Source organism: Ornithorhynchus anatinus, chromosome 2 (genome assembly GCF_004115215.2).
Source record: "Ornithorhynchus anatinus isolate Pmale09 chromosome 2, mOrnAna1.pri.v4, whole genome shotgun sequence".
Taxonomy (NCBI): Eukaryota; Metazoa; Chordata; class Mammalia; order Monotremata; family Ornithorhynchidae; genus Ornithorhynchus; species Ornithorhynchus anatinus.
Window position 1 is genome coordinate 36,173,559 of NC_041729.1, and position 17,187 is coordinate 36,190,745.

The window sequence follows — 17,187 nt, forward strand, 5'->3', positions numbered from 1 at the left end:
GGAATAGAGAAAAGATAATCAGGTTGGACACAGACCCAACCCAGATGGGGCTCTCAGTCTAAATAGGAGGGAGAAGAAGTACTGAGACCTCATTTTCCCGATGAGGAAACCGAGGCCCAGGTAAGTGACTTGCCCTAGATCACACAGCAGGCAAGTGGCAAAACTAGAATGCTCCCAGGCCTGTGCATTCCCACTGTGCTACCCTGCTTCCCAAAGCCTTCTTGCTGTCTGACCTAAAGCTACCATGCTGCAGCTGAAGCCCATTTCCTCCAATTCTCCCCACGATGCTCAGGACACCTGGCTGGAAACGCTTTGCAGGAGCTACGGGAGAAGCTTCTGCCAGTCAGCCTCCTGTTATGCGTCGGAATCGAGCAGCAGCAGCAGCAGCAGCTCTGTACTGACCCAGGCCCCTAGACCTCCGGGAGCCCGATCTGAGGGGGTGCAGAGATTGTGGGGGGAGGGGAGGAACCATCCCCTCCCTCCAACTCATTAGCCCGCGAGGTCTGAATCGTCCCCCCTCCCTCCCCTGGCTGTGCTTCATGACCACACATCGGGTCCTTAGGGTGAGTCATTTCCCTTGGAACAGTTTCCCTCCTTGATCATGGGAGGGGAAAGACGAAAAAGACCCATTAGATCATCGAGCCCCCCTCCCCAGAGAGCATCCCCCAGGAGAGTTGTTCTAAATCCGGGCAGCCTCGGCCCCACCTGGGAGGGGGCAGTGGGGGGAGAGATTATTGAAGGTGCCTGGGCCTCGGCCTGACCACGCTGCTCTCCCCGGCCTTGTCCACGCGCAGTGGGCCTCGCGTCCGCTCCCGGGCCCCGAGGGAGAGGTCCCGTGGGCCTCGTCGATCCCGGCTCCTCTGGACGGCATCCTGGGTTAAGAGCACTTTAGAGCCACTGGAAGCCACGGCAAAGGTTCCCGGGAGTAAGTCGGGAGGGGCGGAGAGGAGGGACGCATGTTGCGATGAAAAATGCCCAGATCTCCGGTGAAGCTGCTTCAGTTTCTTCGGGGGCCTCCCCCTCCCCCCGCGTCTCTTCCATCCCGTCCAGAGGTCTCTCTCTGACAGACCTTGGGCCGCAGCCAGGTCTCCGTCCTCATCGTTTGGAGTCCTTCAGCCGATTTCCATGCCGCTCAGCCACATAATTCTATTTCACATTAAAGTGAAAGAGTGAACCCGACGATCGAAGGGGAAATCTTTCGAATCATGTCTCTGGAAAGGCTCTAATATGTAGATATCCATATTTCTGCCTGTGAATGAAAGGAGAGTGAAAAGAGCCCAAGAATGAAACATGACTCTCTCAGTTGGGGAGAGAAAGGAGGCGACGGGCCAGCAAGCCCGGGAGGCCGTGGAAGAGCTAAGCGGCCCCGACCGAGCTCTGAAAGCTGACGAAAAGGGACGGACTATTTGACCGGAGAGTGCAGGGCTGGGAGAGAGAAAGGGGAAGATCGGAGGGAGAAGCAGGGCCCCAGAGCTGGTGGAAAAGGAAGGGCCCAGGGGCCCTTACGGTGTGTGCGGTCCCTGCGCGCAGTCCTCTCGGGAAGACCCCAGACAAAGGGGAGTGGGATGTGAGGCTGGACACGGTGGGAAGGTTTGACCGGGAGGGAAGGGAGAAATGGGACACAGGTGAGGGGAAGACAGGGAAGAGAAAGAAGGATGGGGCCGAAGAGGAAAACCCAAAGCCAGGGTTGGGGAAAGGAGGAGGGGAAACACGAAAGGGAGAAGCAGAACAGTCAACGAAAGGGATCTTAAAGGGAGAGAACGGGGGAGCCCGAAGAAAGCGGACAGGGGCAAGGGGAAAATGAAATGAACCCAATTCAGGGAAAGGGTGAGGAGGAAGTAAACCCAATTCAGGAAAAGGGTGAGGTGAGGGTGAGAGGGGATGGGATGGGGGTGGGGAAGCACGAGGGAAAGTCGGCAGAGGCCAAAACCGTGGAGAAGGGGCAAGGATAGGGTGGGAGGGCGGCCCGGGTTGGGGGCTGGTGGGCTTGCGGGAAGGAGTTCTGCAAGTGGGTGTTAATAGACCTAAGTGGGAGGACCCCGCTGGCATCTTGGGTTGCTTGGGTTCCGCTTGTAACCTGCCTAACCAACCCCAGGGGAGGGGACAAAGGTGGATGAAGAAAGGGGGGCGTGGAGAGAAAGGGAAAGGTTGGAACAGGTGGATAAGCTGTGGGGCAGGTCGGAGCAGCAGAGGAGCAGGGAGGGGGCACAGGGGCAGCAGAGGAGCAGGGAGGGGGCACGAAAGGAAGAGCAGAGGAACAGAGAGGGGGCACAGGGGCGGCAGCAGCAGCGGTAAGAGGAGCGGGGAGAGAGGCACAGGGGCAGCAGCAGAGAGAGGAGCAGGGAGGGGGCGGCAGCAGCAGCAGAGGGAGGAGCAGGGAGAGGGGCACAGGGGCAGCAGCAGAGGAGCAGGGAGAGGGGCACAGGGGCAGCAGCAGAGGAGCAGGGAGAGGGGCACAGGGACAGCAACAGCAGTAAGAGGAGCAGGGAGAGGGGCACAGGGGCAGAAGCAGCAGAGGGAGGAGCAGGGAGGGGGCACAGGGGCAGCAGCAGAGGAGCAGGGAGGGGGCACAGGGGCAGCAGCAGAGGAGCAGGGAGAGGGCCACAGGGGCAGCAGCAGCAGCAGATCAGAGAGGAGGAAAAAGCAATTGGCGGGGGGCGGGGGGCGGGGGGTCTGGGGGCGGGGAAGGCCTCCCTCCGGGCCCGAGGCTCAGAGACCGCCGGGGATCGGCCGGGGTAGGTGGCTGCCAGCGGCAGGGCCCCCGGCGGCAACGGCTCCGGGCCCCCCGGGCCCCCCCCCCGGACCCCCCGGGACCCCCGGCCCCCGGCCCGGCCCCTGCGGGCGGGAGCGGGGGGTTGGGGGGTTGGTCGCAGCCCCCTCCGTGCCCCCGCCGTGCCCTCGGCCTGGGCAGTGGCCGGAGCCCCCCGGGGGGCGGGGTGGGCGGGGGCGCCCGTTGAGTGGGCACCTCGGCATGGGGGGCCCGAGGCTGCACCCCGGGGGGCGCCCGGCGGGGGGCGGCAGGGGCAGGGGCAGCGGCCGGCTGGGCGGGCAGCGGGTTCCGGGGCGGAGGAGCGGGCGGCTGCCCTTCCCCACCGGCGGCTAACTCTGCCCACGCCACGGCCGGGACCGGCTCGGCGCCCAGCGGAACGGCCAGGTAAGGGGCCCCACCCGGGGGGGCGATGGAAGAATAGGGGGTGGGCACGGGGGACGCCCCCGAGGGATGGGGACACCGGGGGGGGGGGGACGGCTGGACCCGGAGACGATGGGGGGGGGGGAAGACTGAGGGCAGGAGGATTGAGGGGTGGGGGGCACCGAGGGGCGGGGGACGGGGTGACCGAGCGACCGGGGAACGGCAGCACCCAAGGACGGGGGAGGGAGTCGGACAAACCTTGGAGACGCAGCCCGGGCATCTTTCGGGGGGCAGAAGCCCCCCCCCCCCCACCTTGGCGGCACCCCCCGGGCGGCCCCCCTTCGGACCCCCTCCTCCCGCCCCTCACCCCCAACGGCTCTCCATCCCCGGACCCCCGTCCCCTTCCCGTCCGGCCGGACCCCCCGGCCCCTCTTCCCCGGAGGGCTTGGATTCCTCGAGGATCCTAAAAATAATCCTCCCCGAGCCTATATTAGGGACGAGGTTGTGTCGAGATGGCTTCTTCTTCTTCTTCTTCTTCTTCTTCTTCTCACCGAACCGGAGAAGCGCTGCCGGGGACCTTCTATTTCGCCTCTGATAGTTCTACGTTTCGACCCCAGAGCTGAGAACGCAGCGCTCGGCACAGTGTTGAGGGCTTAACAGAGATCCCGATCTCATTTGTCACCGCGCCTCTCATCCGCAAACCTCCTTCCTCTTTGGAGGTAACCCGCCTCCCTCCCCCGGGGCAAGAAACTTTGTGGGCCAAGGTTTGTCTTTTTTTCTTTTCTCCTTTTCACTTCGATCACCTCCCTGCCCACCCCCCGCCTCCATCCATCCCCTCTAACCCGCCAGACCCCCCCCCCCGCCCACGCCCGCGTAAAATCTGGATATTTGTGAGACTCTGTGTGTTTTCTGGGGTTTTTTTTGGGGGGTGGGTGTCCAACCCCGCTTCTGATTTCCCCCCCAGTGACCTTCTGAGGCCCTGGGTTCGGCGACGGGCTTCCGATTAACGCATGCCAAAGCGACTGACTCCCGGCGCTTAGAACAGTGCGTGGCACCTAGTAAGCGCCGGACAAACACCACCGTTATCCTTTGGAGAACGAGCGGGATTCCCCCTTGCTGGGACGGGATTGTCTCTGTTTGTTGCCGGAATGGACTCGCCGAGCGCTTAGTGCAGGGCTCTGCACACGGTGAGCGCTCCATCAATCCGATCGAATGAATGAAATCCTCGGGAAAATCAAAACAGACGCTCCCGGGATTCGATCTGACTCTCGCTCGAATTGCCTCATCCCTTATAATGAGATCCGATGTAGTACAAATATCCTTAAAATGTCTTCAATTAGCAACCTGACAACTCAATCGGCGGACCGGCTCGAAGTCATTCTTAATTAGAGAGCAAACAACGCTAGAAAGAGAATGTGTGTGTGAGGTATCGGCTTCAGAGAAGCGGCGTGGTTTAGTGGGGAGAGAGCGCGGTCTTGGCAGTCCGAGGTAGTGGGTTCTAATCCTCCGCCACTCATCGGCTGGGTGACTTTGGGCCAGTCACTTCACTTCTCTGGGCCTCGGGTGCCTCATCCGTGTAATGGGGGTTGATGATAGTGATGGCATTTGTTAAGCGCTTACTCTGGGCCAAGCACCGGTCTAAGCGCTTCCCAGTCTTAATCCCCATTTTGCAGATGAGGAACTGAGGCACAGAGACTAAGACTGCGAGCCCCGCCTGATGACCTTGTAGCTGTGCCAGCGCTTAGAACGGCGCTCGGCACAGAGTAAGCGCTTGATAAATACCGTTATTATTAATTCCAGCCGATGTAAATCGCGGGAACCTGATCGGAAAAGGACTCCGTTGCTGGGGGGAGGATCGGGAATGTTTTGGAGAGACCCGGGGTGGGGTGGGGGGAGAGAACGAGTCATTATTCTCTGCCACCTGTTTCTAGACTAGATCCACAACGGAAACCTTTTTCAATTTTATTTCTGGTCTTTAAGCGCCGAGGACTCTTTCCGTGGGCTTACCTCACTGGGATCTGATTCTTTTAACGACACATATGTTGCTTCTCGGGGCTCGGGGGTTTCAATCGCCGCCTCCCCTCGGAACGCGGCAGTTAAAGCCAAATCCCACGCCTTTTCAAGTGTGGAAGGATTCCGAGGTATTGACCGCGGTGTGAAAATTCGCATGGGGCCGTGTCTTTGCTCCGAGGCTATTTTAGGTCCCTCCAGATCAGCGCGAATATCGTAGGTGGTTCGGTTTTCCCTTTTCTTTTTTAAACGTTCAAAGTCACCCCGAGCCATCGGTGACCGGTCCCGGGGGTCTCCCCGGCACTCAGGGTCGGGGGGCTGCCGGGGCTCCCCAGATGTTCCTCGGGACGAAGATGAGTTGGGAGATGATCCTCGGAAAGGGACGAGACCCCAAGGCCTTGGGGGTCAGAGTCTGGCCCTCTGCGGCCTCTCCCCTGTCCTCTCCATTCTCCCTTTCCTCTCCCACCCCTTTCCCCGTCCGGAGGGTCGAGGGGGACCCCGTGGCGGGAATCGCCCATTTCTCACTGTCCCAAGCAAACCCTGTGGGCCTTGGGTCAGGTGTTTTGCTCCCCAGCCGACGTGTCCACCCCGATGCAGGGCGCTGCCCTCCGCCTAGGCCCACTGAAACCTGACCCCTCCAGAAGGGAGGCCCGTTGGGGAGAGGGGTATGTGTAGATGTGGGGGGGGGGGGGTGCGTGTGTTTATAGGGGAGCAAGCGCCCAATTTCAGTTGCAGGGGCCTGATGATTCTCTCATCCTCCAGGACAGGTCACCCTGGACAGCCCTATAAGGGGACCCCCTCCTGGCGACCCCCACCCCACCCCTTCCTGGCTATTTTTCCTTCCCCGTTCTTGGTCTCTGGAGTTCCGCCTCTCTGTCCCCCAGCTCCGTCATCGTCCCTCTCCCCTCTGCCCTACCCGCAACCCGCACCCCGACTGTGGAGAAAAAGTTGCCGGGGGTCCCGGAGGAGGGGTCGGTGGGGAGCACGCTGGCGGGAGAGATAGTAATAATAATGGTATTACGTTAAGCGCTTACTACATGTCAAGCACTGTTCTAAGCCCTAGGGTAGATACAAGGTCATCAGGTTGTCTCACGTGGGGCTCACGGTCTTAATCCTCGTTTTACAGATGAGGAAACTGGGGCCCAGAGAAGTGAAGTGGCTTGCCCAAGGTCACAAAGTAGACGAGTGGTGAAGTTGGGATTGGAACTGAGGTCCTCTGACTCCCAAGCCCTTGCTGTTTCTGCACCCTGGGGGCTCCTTAGGTACCCGGGAGACCCTGAGCCGCAGGGACGTCGGTGAGGGACCCCCCCCAACCCAACCCCCACCCCAACTTTCCAGTGTCGAGGTGGGGAGGCCCAGAAGGAACTGCCCGGCAAGGAAGGAGGGAGAGGAGGGTGGGGAGGGGGCATCTGGGCTCCGGTCTCTGGTCGGGGGTTCTGGCCTGGGCTCTCCCAGCTGGAAACCGCCCCGCAGACGGGCAGGGGTCGTTGCCCCGCAGACGGGCAGGGGCCGTTCCCCCGCCCCCTCTAATAATAATGCTAATGATGGTATTTGTTAAACCCTTACTATGTGCCTTTCATTCATTCATTCAATCAATCGTATTTATTGAGCACTTACAGAGCACTGTACTAAGCGCTTGAGAAGTACAATTCGGCAACAGATAAAGACAATCCCTACCCAACAGTGGGCTCACAGTCTGTGGTGGGGAACTAAAGCATGTTCAGTCAACGGTACCTATTAAGCGCTTACTGTGTGCAGAGCACTGCACGGAATGCTTTGGACATTCCAATCCTAGCTCTGTCACTTGCCTGGTGCTGTGACCTTCGGCAAGTCACTGAACATCTCTGTACCTGTTGTCCCATCTGCAAAATGAGAACAGTAATAACGTTGGTATTTGTTAAGCGCTCACTACGTGTCAAGCACTGCTCTAAGCGCTGGGGTAGATACAAGGTCATCGGGTTGTCCCACGTGGGGCTCACAGTCGTCATCCCCGTTTTACAGATGAGGGAACTGAAGCACAGAGGAGTTAAGTGACTTGCCCAAGGTCACACAGCAGACAAGTGTCTGTTGTCTGCTCTATTCATTCCTTCGTTCATTCGGTCATATTTATTGAGCACTTACCGTGTGCAGAGCACTGTACTAAGCACTTGGAAAGTACAGTACAGCCAATAAAGAGAGACAGTCTCTGCCACAATGGGCTCACAGACCAGAAGGGATAGACAGACACCAATACAAGTAAACAGGCATCAATATAAATAAATAGAATTGTAGATATCTACATATATGCACAGGTGCTGTGGGGTGGGGGGCGGAGGACGAGCAAAGGGAGGGAGTCAGGGTGAGGGGGAGCTGAGGAAAAGTGAGGCTTAGTCTGGGAAGGCCTCCTGGAGGAGGAGTGCCTTCGAAGGGGCTCTAGGGGTAGCCCCCGGTCCCCCCAGGGCAGCTCGGGGAGCCAGAACGCTCCCCCGCCCCACCCCGGGTTGGAGGGGGGAACGCTGCCTCACCCTCATCGTCGGTGCTCGTTGGTGGTAGAGCACCGTCCTGGGCACTGGAGATGCCCCGCAGAAATAAAGCACATCCCGTCCTGCCCTGGAAACTCCCCCTTCCCCTCCCCAGGGCCAGAATCCCACCCAAATGGCGCAGCGGCATAGCGCTGCGTATGTCTGCCCAACCCCTGTTCCCCACCCCACCCCGACCTCCCTGCCCCTCCCCTCTACCACTCAGAAAAGGAGTCCCGGGGATTCTGCTTTTGAGCAGCCCTCCTTGCGGACTCCAAGCGGCTCCTGAATTTGCATTCTGGTGCTTTGGAACCTCCTTCCCAGCCCCATCAGCCTGGCCTCAGTCTCACCCCTCTTGGACCCCTCCCTCCTCATTTCACTCCTTCATTCATTCAGTCATATTTACTGCACGCTTACTGTGTGCAGAGCACTGTACCGAGCGCTTGGAATGTACAATTCGGCAGCAGATTTCCCCTGCCTGCCCCAGCAGAGGGAGGGTCAGGCTGGTCCATCCCATCCAGTAGCCCCGGGAGGCGACGGGAGAGAGGGTTGGTGTCAGCTCGTGGACAGAAGATCTCCTTGCCCCCTAACCCCAGCTCTGCCTGAATCACGTCTGAAGCCATGAGGTTCTCAGAATACTGGGGCTTGGGAAGGAGAAAGGGGGAATCATCAACATCGTTACCATCGTCATCGACTTTATCGAACCCCTGCTGCATGCAAAACACTGTTCTGGCCTCTGGGGAACGTACGGCAGAAACGAAAGGCAGGATCTCTGCCCATCTCCCGGGGGATGAAGGAGAATGACCAGACACAGGGTCTCTGCAGGCCCGGTTAGGGAGGTGGGACAACCACTCAACTGTCCCTGCTGGCCTCTCCAGCAAGGAGTGGTGCGGCCTAGTAGAAAGAGCACGGGCCTAATCCCAGATCCCCCTTGTGGCGGCTCTGTGACCTTGGGCAAGTCACTGAACTTCTCTGTGCCTCAGTTATCTCATCTGTAAAATGGGGATTCAATATCCATTCTCCGCCCTACTTAGATTGTCAGCCCAAGGTGGGACAGGAACTGTGTCCGACTTGACCATCCTGTAGCACTTGGAACAGGGCTTGGCACGTGGTAAGCACTCGACGAATGCCACACGTATTAATTATTATTATTCTCCCCAGGCCCGGGCCCATTTAACGCCTTCCCCAGAGTCGGATGTGCTGGCCATCTCTCTCCGCCATTCCCCATGAGCGTGATTTTCCTCCGCCTGCACGAACCCACAGACTCCGAAGCTGGAGTCTGAGTGCCCAGACCCTCTCTCCCGGATTACAGGAGGAATCCTATTCCTCCTTCATGGACCATCCCGGAGTCTAGGCCTGAAAACTCAGTCTCCCTGGGATGTTCCAGGTCACGGGGATGGATTTTGCCCTGAGGTTGTTTATTCAGCCATTTATAGTTGTTCTTTTTAAATATTTATTGAGCACCCACTGTGTGCTAGCTAAGGGGCTAACTCAGCGGCAAGCGACCAGCTACCAGGCTAGGAGTGGGAGTTGGGATGGACCAGAGAACCCTGGCCAGCCCATCACCCTTTTGATGATGAAGACGGGGTGGGGGGTGTGTGCGTGTGTGTGTGAACATCCCCAAATCTCACTGCAGGCTGCCATCTCATTAAGGTGACGCTACTCTGCTCCGAGACTGTGAAATGGTTGCCCTCCCCCTCGTTCCCACCGACTGATCTTGGGCAAGGGTACGTGATTCTCTTGCGAGGCCCGGTTGAGATTTTTAGAAAAGCTAGGCTCACCAAGACTGTAGCCAGGGAGAGGGATAGTCCTGGTTTTCGACTAGGAAAAGTCCTGTGTGACTTGGCTGAACTCAGTGTCTCTCCAGGCCAGTCCCAGCCTCAGCTCTTCCCCACTTGCTGGTTTCCCAACGACAAACCCCACATCCCTGGAGGATGGGATTCAGGGATCACGTGCTCAGTAGAGTGCTCTGCGCACAGTAAGTACTCCATAAACACCACTGATTGATGGGTTGGTTGAATTCGAGCTGGGGCAGAGAACTGGACTGTCTTCCGGCACTGGGCAAGTCACCGAACCTAGGACCTAATTTCTCTTCTCCCTCCTCTACTATCTTTCCCCCACTCCTAAAAATGAGGAATGAGTAGAGGCTTTCGATGTGAGTCCTGTGGGGTAAAGTCTATGTACCACCTGACTCTCTTGTACTCCAGTGCTCAGCACACAGTAAGCACTTGGCATGACCTCTGTGAAGCGAAAAGACAGAGGTCTAATAGCAATCCAGAAGCCACAAGTCCAACTTAGTTCTCTAGCAGTCAGAGGGCTGAGTATCGTCTAGAGGAGCGAACTCGGGGCTAGTGGATAGAGGATGGACCTGGGAGTCAGAAGGACCCGGGTTCTAAATCCCGGCTCCGTCATTCATCCGCTGTGTGACACCGGGCAAGCCACTTCACGTCTCTGTGCCTCAGTTACCTCATCTGTAAAAGGAGGATGAAGACTGTGAGCCCCACGTGGGACAGGGGCTGCGTGCAACCTGATTAACTCGTATTACCCCAGTGCTTAGTACAGTGCTTGGCGCATAGTAAGTACTTAACAAATATCATTAAACAAGAAAGATTGAGGCACCCGAGGTGAAAGGCCCTCCAGAGTCCAGACCCTCCTACTCTTGCCTGCCTCCTGCACCCCGAGATTATGGGCTTGAAGGGACCCATCACTAAGCCGTGGTTTCTGGGGTTGGAGATCCAAACGCGGACCCCAACTCTGCTCCCATTGCCGCACCCCAATTTCCTGGCTCTCCCTCCTGTAGGTGGGGGCAGGGTTGGTTTGTCCGAAGCCTCGGAGGCCCTGGTGAGGAAGGGCTCCTGCCCGGCTCCAGCCGGAGCCTGAGCTGAGTGAGGCCAAGGGAATCATTTCAAGCAATCCAGATGAAATGGCTGCCCACCCCACTCGCACTGGCAGCCTCGCCGGTGCTGAGGCTCGACCGGAAGAGCCAGGCTGAGTGGACGCAGTGCGTTCGCGTAGACCAGATGGAGGAAAAGGACTTCTCTGCATCCAGGCTCTCCCCTCCCGTCCCTATTTCACTCTGCTGCCTTGACCATCGTTCTAAAACATGGCTTTATACGCATCTCCTCACTCCTCAGAAACCTCCTCTCTGCCTCAAGCAGAAACTCCTGACTGTTGGCTTTGAGAAACTCAATCAGCGCTCTGCCCACTGCTCATCCTTGCCCCCCCTCCCAGTGCATCCAGCTCGCCCACTCCGCTCCTCTCGAGTCAACCTACTCACTGTCTCTCATTCTTGTCTCTCTCATCCTCCCTTCCTCCTGGAACTCCCGCCCCCTTCATATCTGACAGTCCACCACTCTCCATCTTCAGAGCCCTCCTGAAATCATACCCCCTCCAGGAATCCTTCAACTGACTAATTCCCATTTCCCTATTTCTAACCCAACTGCCGCTTCAGCTCTGTCGTGTCACCTAAGCACCTGAGTACTCACCCTTCCCCCACCTCTCTCTGTTCCTTCCCTCTACCTGTAATTTATTTTAGGGTCAGTCTCCCCTGCTAGACCGTAAGCTCCTTGAAGGCAGGGATCATATTTACTGATTCCGTTGTACTCTCCCAAGTCCTTAGAACAGTGCTGTGCCCATAGTAAGTGCTCAACTATTGATTGATTGACAGATTGATTAGGTGAGGGAGAGGTGGGTGATCCCATCAGAGGAAATGGAGAACACGTTTCTGGGTCACAAGGGAGCAGGGCATGCACACACACACACACACACACACAAACACCCACACGCACAACTTGGGATTTAAACCAATTGTAAGGAGTTGTTGGTTTGTGATTGTTGGGTTTTCCAGAGGGAATGGGCCTAAGTAGCAGGAGGAGAGATTTGGGTTAGGCATGTGGTACTTCCCCACCCGCAAAAATTGAGACTGGAACAGGTGACTGAGGGAGCTCACAGACATTTTTGCTGGAGACATTTTCAGAAAAGAACAGGAGGATCATTATATTGGGATGGTTTGCAGGCAGCCCTGCCCAGAGACAGGGGGATGACCAGATAACTTCATGACATTCCTTCTAACCCGAAGATTTCATGGTTGTTGAGTTCTGAAGCTTTCAGAGCCCCCACATGTAGCTGCCAGAGCCTTTCCACCCTTTGACCCTGGTTTAGTTGCGTCTACTAAAATCTCACCCGGGAATCGCCTGCAGATTCAAAATGATCGCTCTGTTATGTAACTGGTGTCTCTGACTTAATAAAATGGCAGGTTAGGCCTAAGTGCAGTACAATGGGGGACAGCATGGCCTGGTGGAAAGATCAGGGATCTGGGACTCAGGAAACTGGCCTGCTGTGACTTTGGGCAAGTCACAACCTCCCTGGGCCTCAGTTTCCTCTCTTGCAAAATGGGGAGAAGATACCCACTCTCCCTACTTCTTACACTTTGAGTCCCCTGTGGGTCAGGCCCTCTGTCTAATCTGATTATTTTGTAGAACATAGTAAGCCTTAAAAACATTATTTACAGTTATTACTATTATTGCTATTATTATTATTACTTTTTTGAAAGACATATATACAAGCTAAAGTTCATTCTACCCACCGAGGAGCTGTCTGTGTTAGGACATCAAGCCCTGATAAACCCTTTCCCAAGAAGTGTGCAGAAGCAGCGTGTCCTAGTGGATAGAGCATGGGCCTGGGAGACAGAAAGACCTGGGTTTTAATCCCGGCTCTGCCACTTGACTGCTGTGTGACTTTGGGCAAGTCACTCCACTTCTCTGGGCCTCATCTGCCAAATGGGGATTAAGACTGTGAGCCCCATCTGGAACTGGGACTGTCTCTAAACTGATTAGCTTGTATCTATCCCAGTGCTTACTACAGTGGCTGGCACATAAGAAGTGCTTAACAAATACCACAGTGATTATTCAGTGACCAGAAAAACCATACAACTGGCCAATGTGCCCAGGAAAGCTATTTGATTGCCCCAAGACAATCTGTACCTGGCCTCCTATCCCGTCTCTTTGAAAAAACAGGGGAGCTACAAAGATTGTCAGCTTCCCCTGTCTTTTTGGGAGGGATCGGGACTGTCAGGCTAAAACTCTGCTAAGGAAGCCCCCGGGCCTAGCCCCAGAGACTCTCCTAAGATAGGGGCGTTGGCATAGTATGTTAGGACGCCCCAGCCAGAGGCCTAGGTCTCATTCATTCATTCATTCAATAGTATTTATTGAGCGCTTACTATGTGCAGAGCACTGTACTAAGCGCTTGGTATGTACGATTCGGCAACAGATGGAGACAATCCCTGCCCATTGACGGGCTTACAGTCTCAGCTTCTCTGCTCTGAAATTCTGACTCTAAGCTCACTGTGGGCAGGGAATGTGTCTGTTTCCTATTGTATTGTACTCTCCCAAGGACTTAGTACAGTGCTCTGCACACAGTAAGCGCTCACTAAACCCTGGGCTCCAACCTAGCTTTCCTGGCTTCAGCCGGGTGGATATTCTTGTTGCTGTTCAGCCCTTCGAATCGTCTGTGTGGAGGTTATTCAGAGCTCTTGGGTGAAGGGAGGAGGGCCTGATAGGTCCTGAGAAGACACTGGAAGGACTCTTTATATGTGTGTGTGTGTGTGTGTCTGTGTGTGTAGGGAGTGGAGGGCTGAGGGCAAATGCCAGAGGGTGAGGCGGCTCATCCTGGAGGCGTGCGGGTAGAACTGTCACCTCCAGTGTTCTTGGCTACAGCCAGGGTTTCCAGTCTTTCATTTTTACAAGTACTACGCTTCCTCCAAAAACAGAAAAAATATGAAGCAAACAGCTGGCTTTCATGGTGGTGCTGGAAAGCAGGACATCTAGGCACCCCCGCTTCCCCAGGCTCTTCTCCACCCCGTTGACAATCGGAATCTAGACTGTGAGCTCGTTGTGGGCAGGGAATGTGTCTGTTTATTGTTATATTGTACTCGCCCAAGTGCTTAGTAGAGTGCTTTGCACACAATAAGTGCTCAATAAAAATGATTGGATGAATGAATGAAAATCGATCTGCACACTTGCTCTGGGGGTGAGGGGCATTTCAGATAGAGCAGAAACAGGAGTGGGAGATTGGGAAGTAGAAGGGCTGATGTTTTAATGCACTCAGATGAGAGTTCCAGAGTAGAACCCAAACCTATAAGAGAAAGAATTCCTTGGTTCTAGGCCCAGTTCTGCTCCTGACTCGCCTTTTAACCTTGGGTCAGTCATATAAACCCACTGGGCCTTAAATTCCTCATTTCTCAAATGGAGAGTACAGTAACTCTCTTTCACTCCTTTCCTTCTCCCTTTCCGTCTTCCCTCCGTCATTCCCTCCCTCCCAGGAATATAGAGGGGAGAAATGAGTTAATGAACATTACTCTCTCCCTCACCTCCCTCTCCTGTTCTCCCGAGGAAAAGGTTGGCAAAGTTCACGATTGTATTTTCCAAAAACCCCAACTAACTTGGGCGCCGAGATTCCGCAAGCCACCACGTCGTCCTCGTGTAGACTGCAATGGGGCATGGCTCAAGGCCCAAGTGGCACGTGGCAAGCTGGGCAAAGTAGGCTCCTCTGCCCGTCGTCTGGCACTGCCCGCTGGCTCCCTCAGGAGCTGGTTGCCCATAGGTTCGATGGGCACTCTTGGGTTCCGGTCTCACCTACTGTGCACCGTAGAGAGTGGGGCTGGAAGGGGCGATGGGCAGATAAGCCGGAATTCACCCGGCAGAACGAGGAAGGCAAGAAGGAAGGAGTATCTGACCAGCGAGTCCGGCAACTTTCCGACGAGAACCAAGCTCAACATCCACGTGCGTGTTTAGGGCTTTTTAGAAGAAAGGTGCTGAGGAAATTGAGGTTCTTATTGTTATTATAAGGCCAATTTCTCACCGCTTAATCTATTAGGGAAGGAAATCAGGCTTTCTGGCAGCTGTTTCAACTCCCCGCCCTTCTTGTTTGGAGAGGCGTTGGTGTTCACTTGGGCCCACGGGAACTCGGAAATTGGAAAAGGAGCTAGATGGTGAGGGTCAGAATGGCCCAGCTGCTGGTCCCTGCCCAGACTCTAAAGACCACCGGGTATGATTGCATGCAGTTGGCATTCGACTCATATTATTGCATAGGTTTGACTTATCTATCTTTATTCTTGGTATTCACCGGTCTCTGATTCATAAGTTCTTTGACAAGTCACTTTAGAGTCCTGATTTGCTTTCCGGGCTAGGATGGCTTGGCTGAGAGTTTGGCTCAAGACCACCCGACAGCAGACGGAGGCCCCCTCTTCCCCCCGCATCCACATCTTCAGCAAGGCCACTTGAGGGGACTGTGCAGTCCTCAAATCCTAAGGCTGGGCTAAGGTGGCTCCCAATCCAACCAGGCCCTGAACAGTTTAGGGAATTGGGATAGTCGACCTATCCCTCCATCCATCCACCCACTTTTTTTTTTCAGTGGTATTTGTTAAGCGCTTACCATGTACCGGGCACTCTACTAAGCACTGGGGTAGATGCAATCTAATCAGGTTGGATACAGTCCATGTCCCACGTGGGATTTGCAGCCTCATCCCCATTTTACAGATGAGGAAACTGAGGCACAGAGCAGTGAAGCGACTCACCCAAGGTCACACAGTGGACAAGCGGTGGAGCCGAAATTAGGACCTTTTGATTCGTAGGTCCGTGCTCTATCCACTAAGTCACATTCCATCCACCCATCCATCCTTCTCCTGGGGACTTCTTTTGGGCTTTAAAGAATTTTAAAATGGAAGAGGCAGAATGGAGAGGGGGAGGGAATCTTCGGTCTAGAGAGACCAGGAGTCAAAACAAAATCACGAGTCAGTTCGTTGGCGACCCCGGTGCCGACTGAAGCACTGTTTCTATTGGCCCTGATGGAGCACTGTTTCCATTGGCCTTGGAACAGGAGGCCTGGGTCATTGGAATCTTTCATTCAGTCGTATTTATCGAGCGCTTACTATGTGCTGAGCACTCTACTAAGTGCTTGGAATGTACAATTCAGCAACAGATAGAGACAATCCCTGCCCAACAACGGGTTCACAGTCTAAACATCTTACCCCTGCTGGGACCCAAGCTGCTGATGACCCCTGACATGCCTCATGATCCTTTCTTTGGACTAATTCATGGGAAAGGTCTGCAGCCTCCTCATCTGAATTAAGGGAATGTTGCCGAATGAAGCAAGATCGGTATGGTGAATAGTATGGTAACGGATTCATCTCTCTCTCCCCCATACGCACACACCCCCACGCATTCAGGCACAGACACACCCCTCCTCCCTTGTCCTCATCCTAGGCCTCGGCGTCCGGTGGTCCAGCTAGCTCCTCCGTATTTCATTCTTTTGGTTCGATTTAAGGTAACGCCGATCGATTCCCTTTCGCACTCCTCCCTCCCTCCGCGTTTTAACCGACTCGGCCGGTCAGGCGGCTTGGAGAGCTGATTGATTTGTCGTCGCTGTCATCGGTTGCTGAGTTAGTGGCTGGGGCGCCCGGACCCTCCCCGGGTGAAGTTAAAAGGACCGGTGCGGGGAACGCCGGGGGTCGGGGCAGTTGGTTCTATAAGGCAGCTGACACAAAGCCCCTCTCATCGGGAAGCCCAGCTTTGGGGCCAGATGGCCGGGTCATTCGGGGACGTGGGCTCCAACCCAACCCTGACGTTGCAGCGAGGTGGAGGGGCCGCGGTCCCCGGTGAGGTGTCCTTAACGTCCGGGCTCCCTGCCCCTCTCGGGGAGCCGACCGTGACCAGGGCACCTTTGGAATAATAATAATAATAGTAATAGCGGCATTTGTTAAACACTTACTGTGTGTCAGGCAGTGTTTTAAGCAGTGGGGTGGATACAAGCAAATCAAGTTGAATACAGCCCCTGTCCCACATTCATTCATTCACTAGTATTTATGGAGTGCTTACTGTGTGCAGAGCACTGTACTAAGCATTTGGAATGTACAATTCGGCAACAGATAGTGGGGCTCACAGTCTTAATCCCCATTTTACAGATGAGGTAACTGAGGCAAAGAGAAGTGAAGTGACTCACCCAAGGTCACACAGCAGATAAGTGGCAGAGCAGGGATTAGAACCCAGGTTCTGCTGCCCTGCCTCCCCCCAACCAGGCCCGTGCTTTATCCACTAGGCCGCGAGAGCCGCACAAGGTTTTTGTTGCACACATGCCTTCTCCCACCTCGGTCCATCTAGGCGCTTCTGGGGTGGCATGTTGCGGGAATCAGAGGGCTCCTTGGCTTGGCGGGAGCTGAGAGACCTGTGGGAGACCTCGGTTCCTGGATCCTGGTTAGGTGAGACTCCCTCTGATCGGAATCTGGCAATTTCTCCCTTTCCTGCCATAAGGTTTGGGATATTTTGCCTCCCGCCTCACCGGGCCGAGAAGTCAGAGTAAAGGCTGTTGTGTAATGAGCGGTTGCCTTTTTTGTAGTTAATTATATGGATTGGTGCCATAATCAGACAAATAAGTAGTGTTGTCCCAGATGGCAAATACTAATAAGGGCAGAGGGAGAAAGTGGAGTTTGGCGCTTTCTGGATCGTACATCATTGTAAAGATTCGCTACTAAATATTGAGTGTGAACTGGGTGGT

The 17,187-nt window shown here is 55.4% G+C and overlaps 1 protein-coding gene across 2 annotated transcripts in view; it reads left to right on the forward strand.

The window, feature by feature from the left end:
- Nucleotides 1-3,051: 3,051 nt before the first annotated feature.
- LOC100081081 (ATP-sensitive inward rectifier potassium channel 12) overlaps nt 3,052-17,187 on the forward strand; it is a 104,982-nt gene continuing 90,846 nt past the window's right edge. For both annotated transcript variants that reach the window (XR_003756243.1, XM_029056404.1), the window contains exon 1: nt 3,052-3,154. The gene's annotated coding sequence lies outside the window, so the exon portion shown is untranslated. The remainder of the gene's footprint in view (nt 3,155-17,187) is intronic.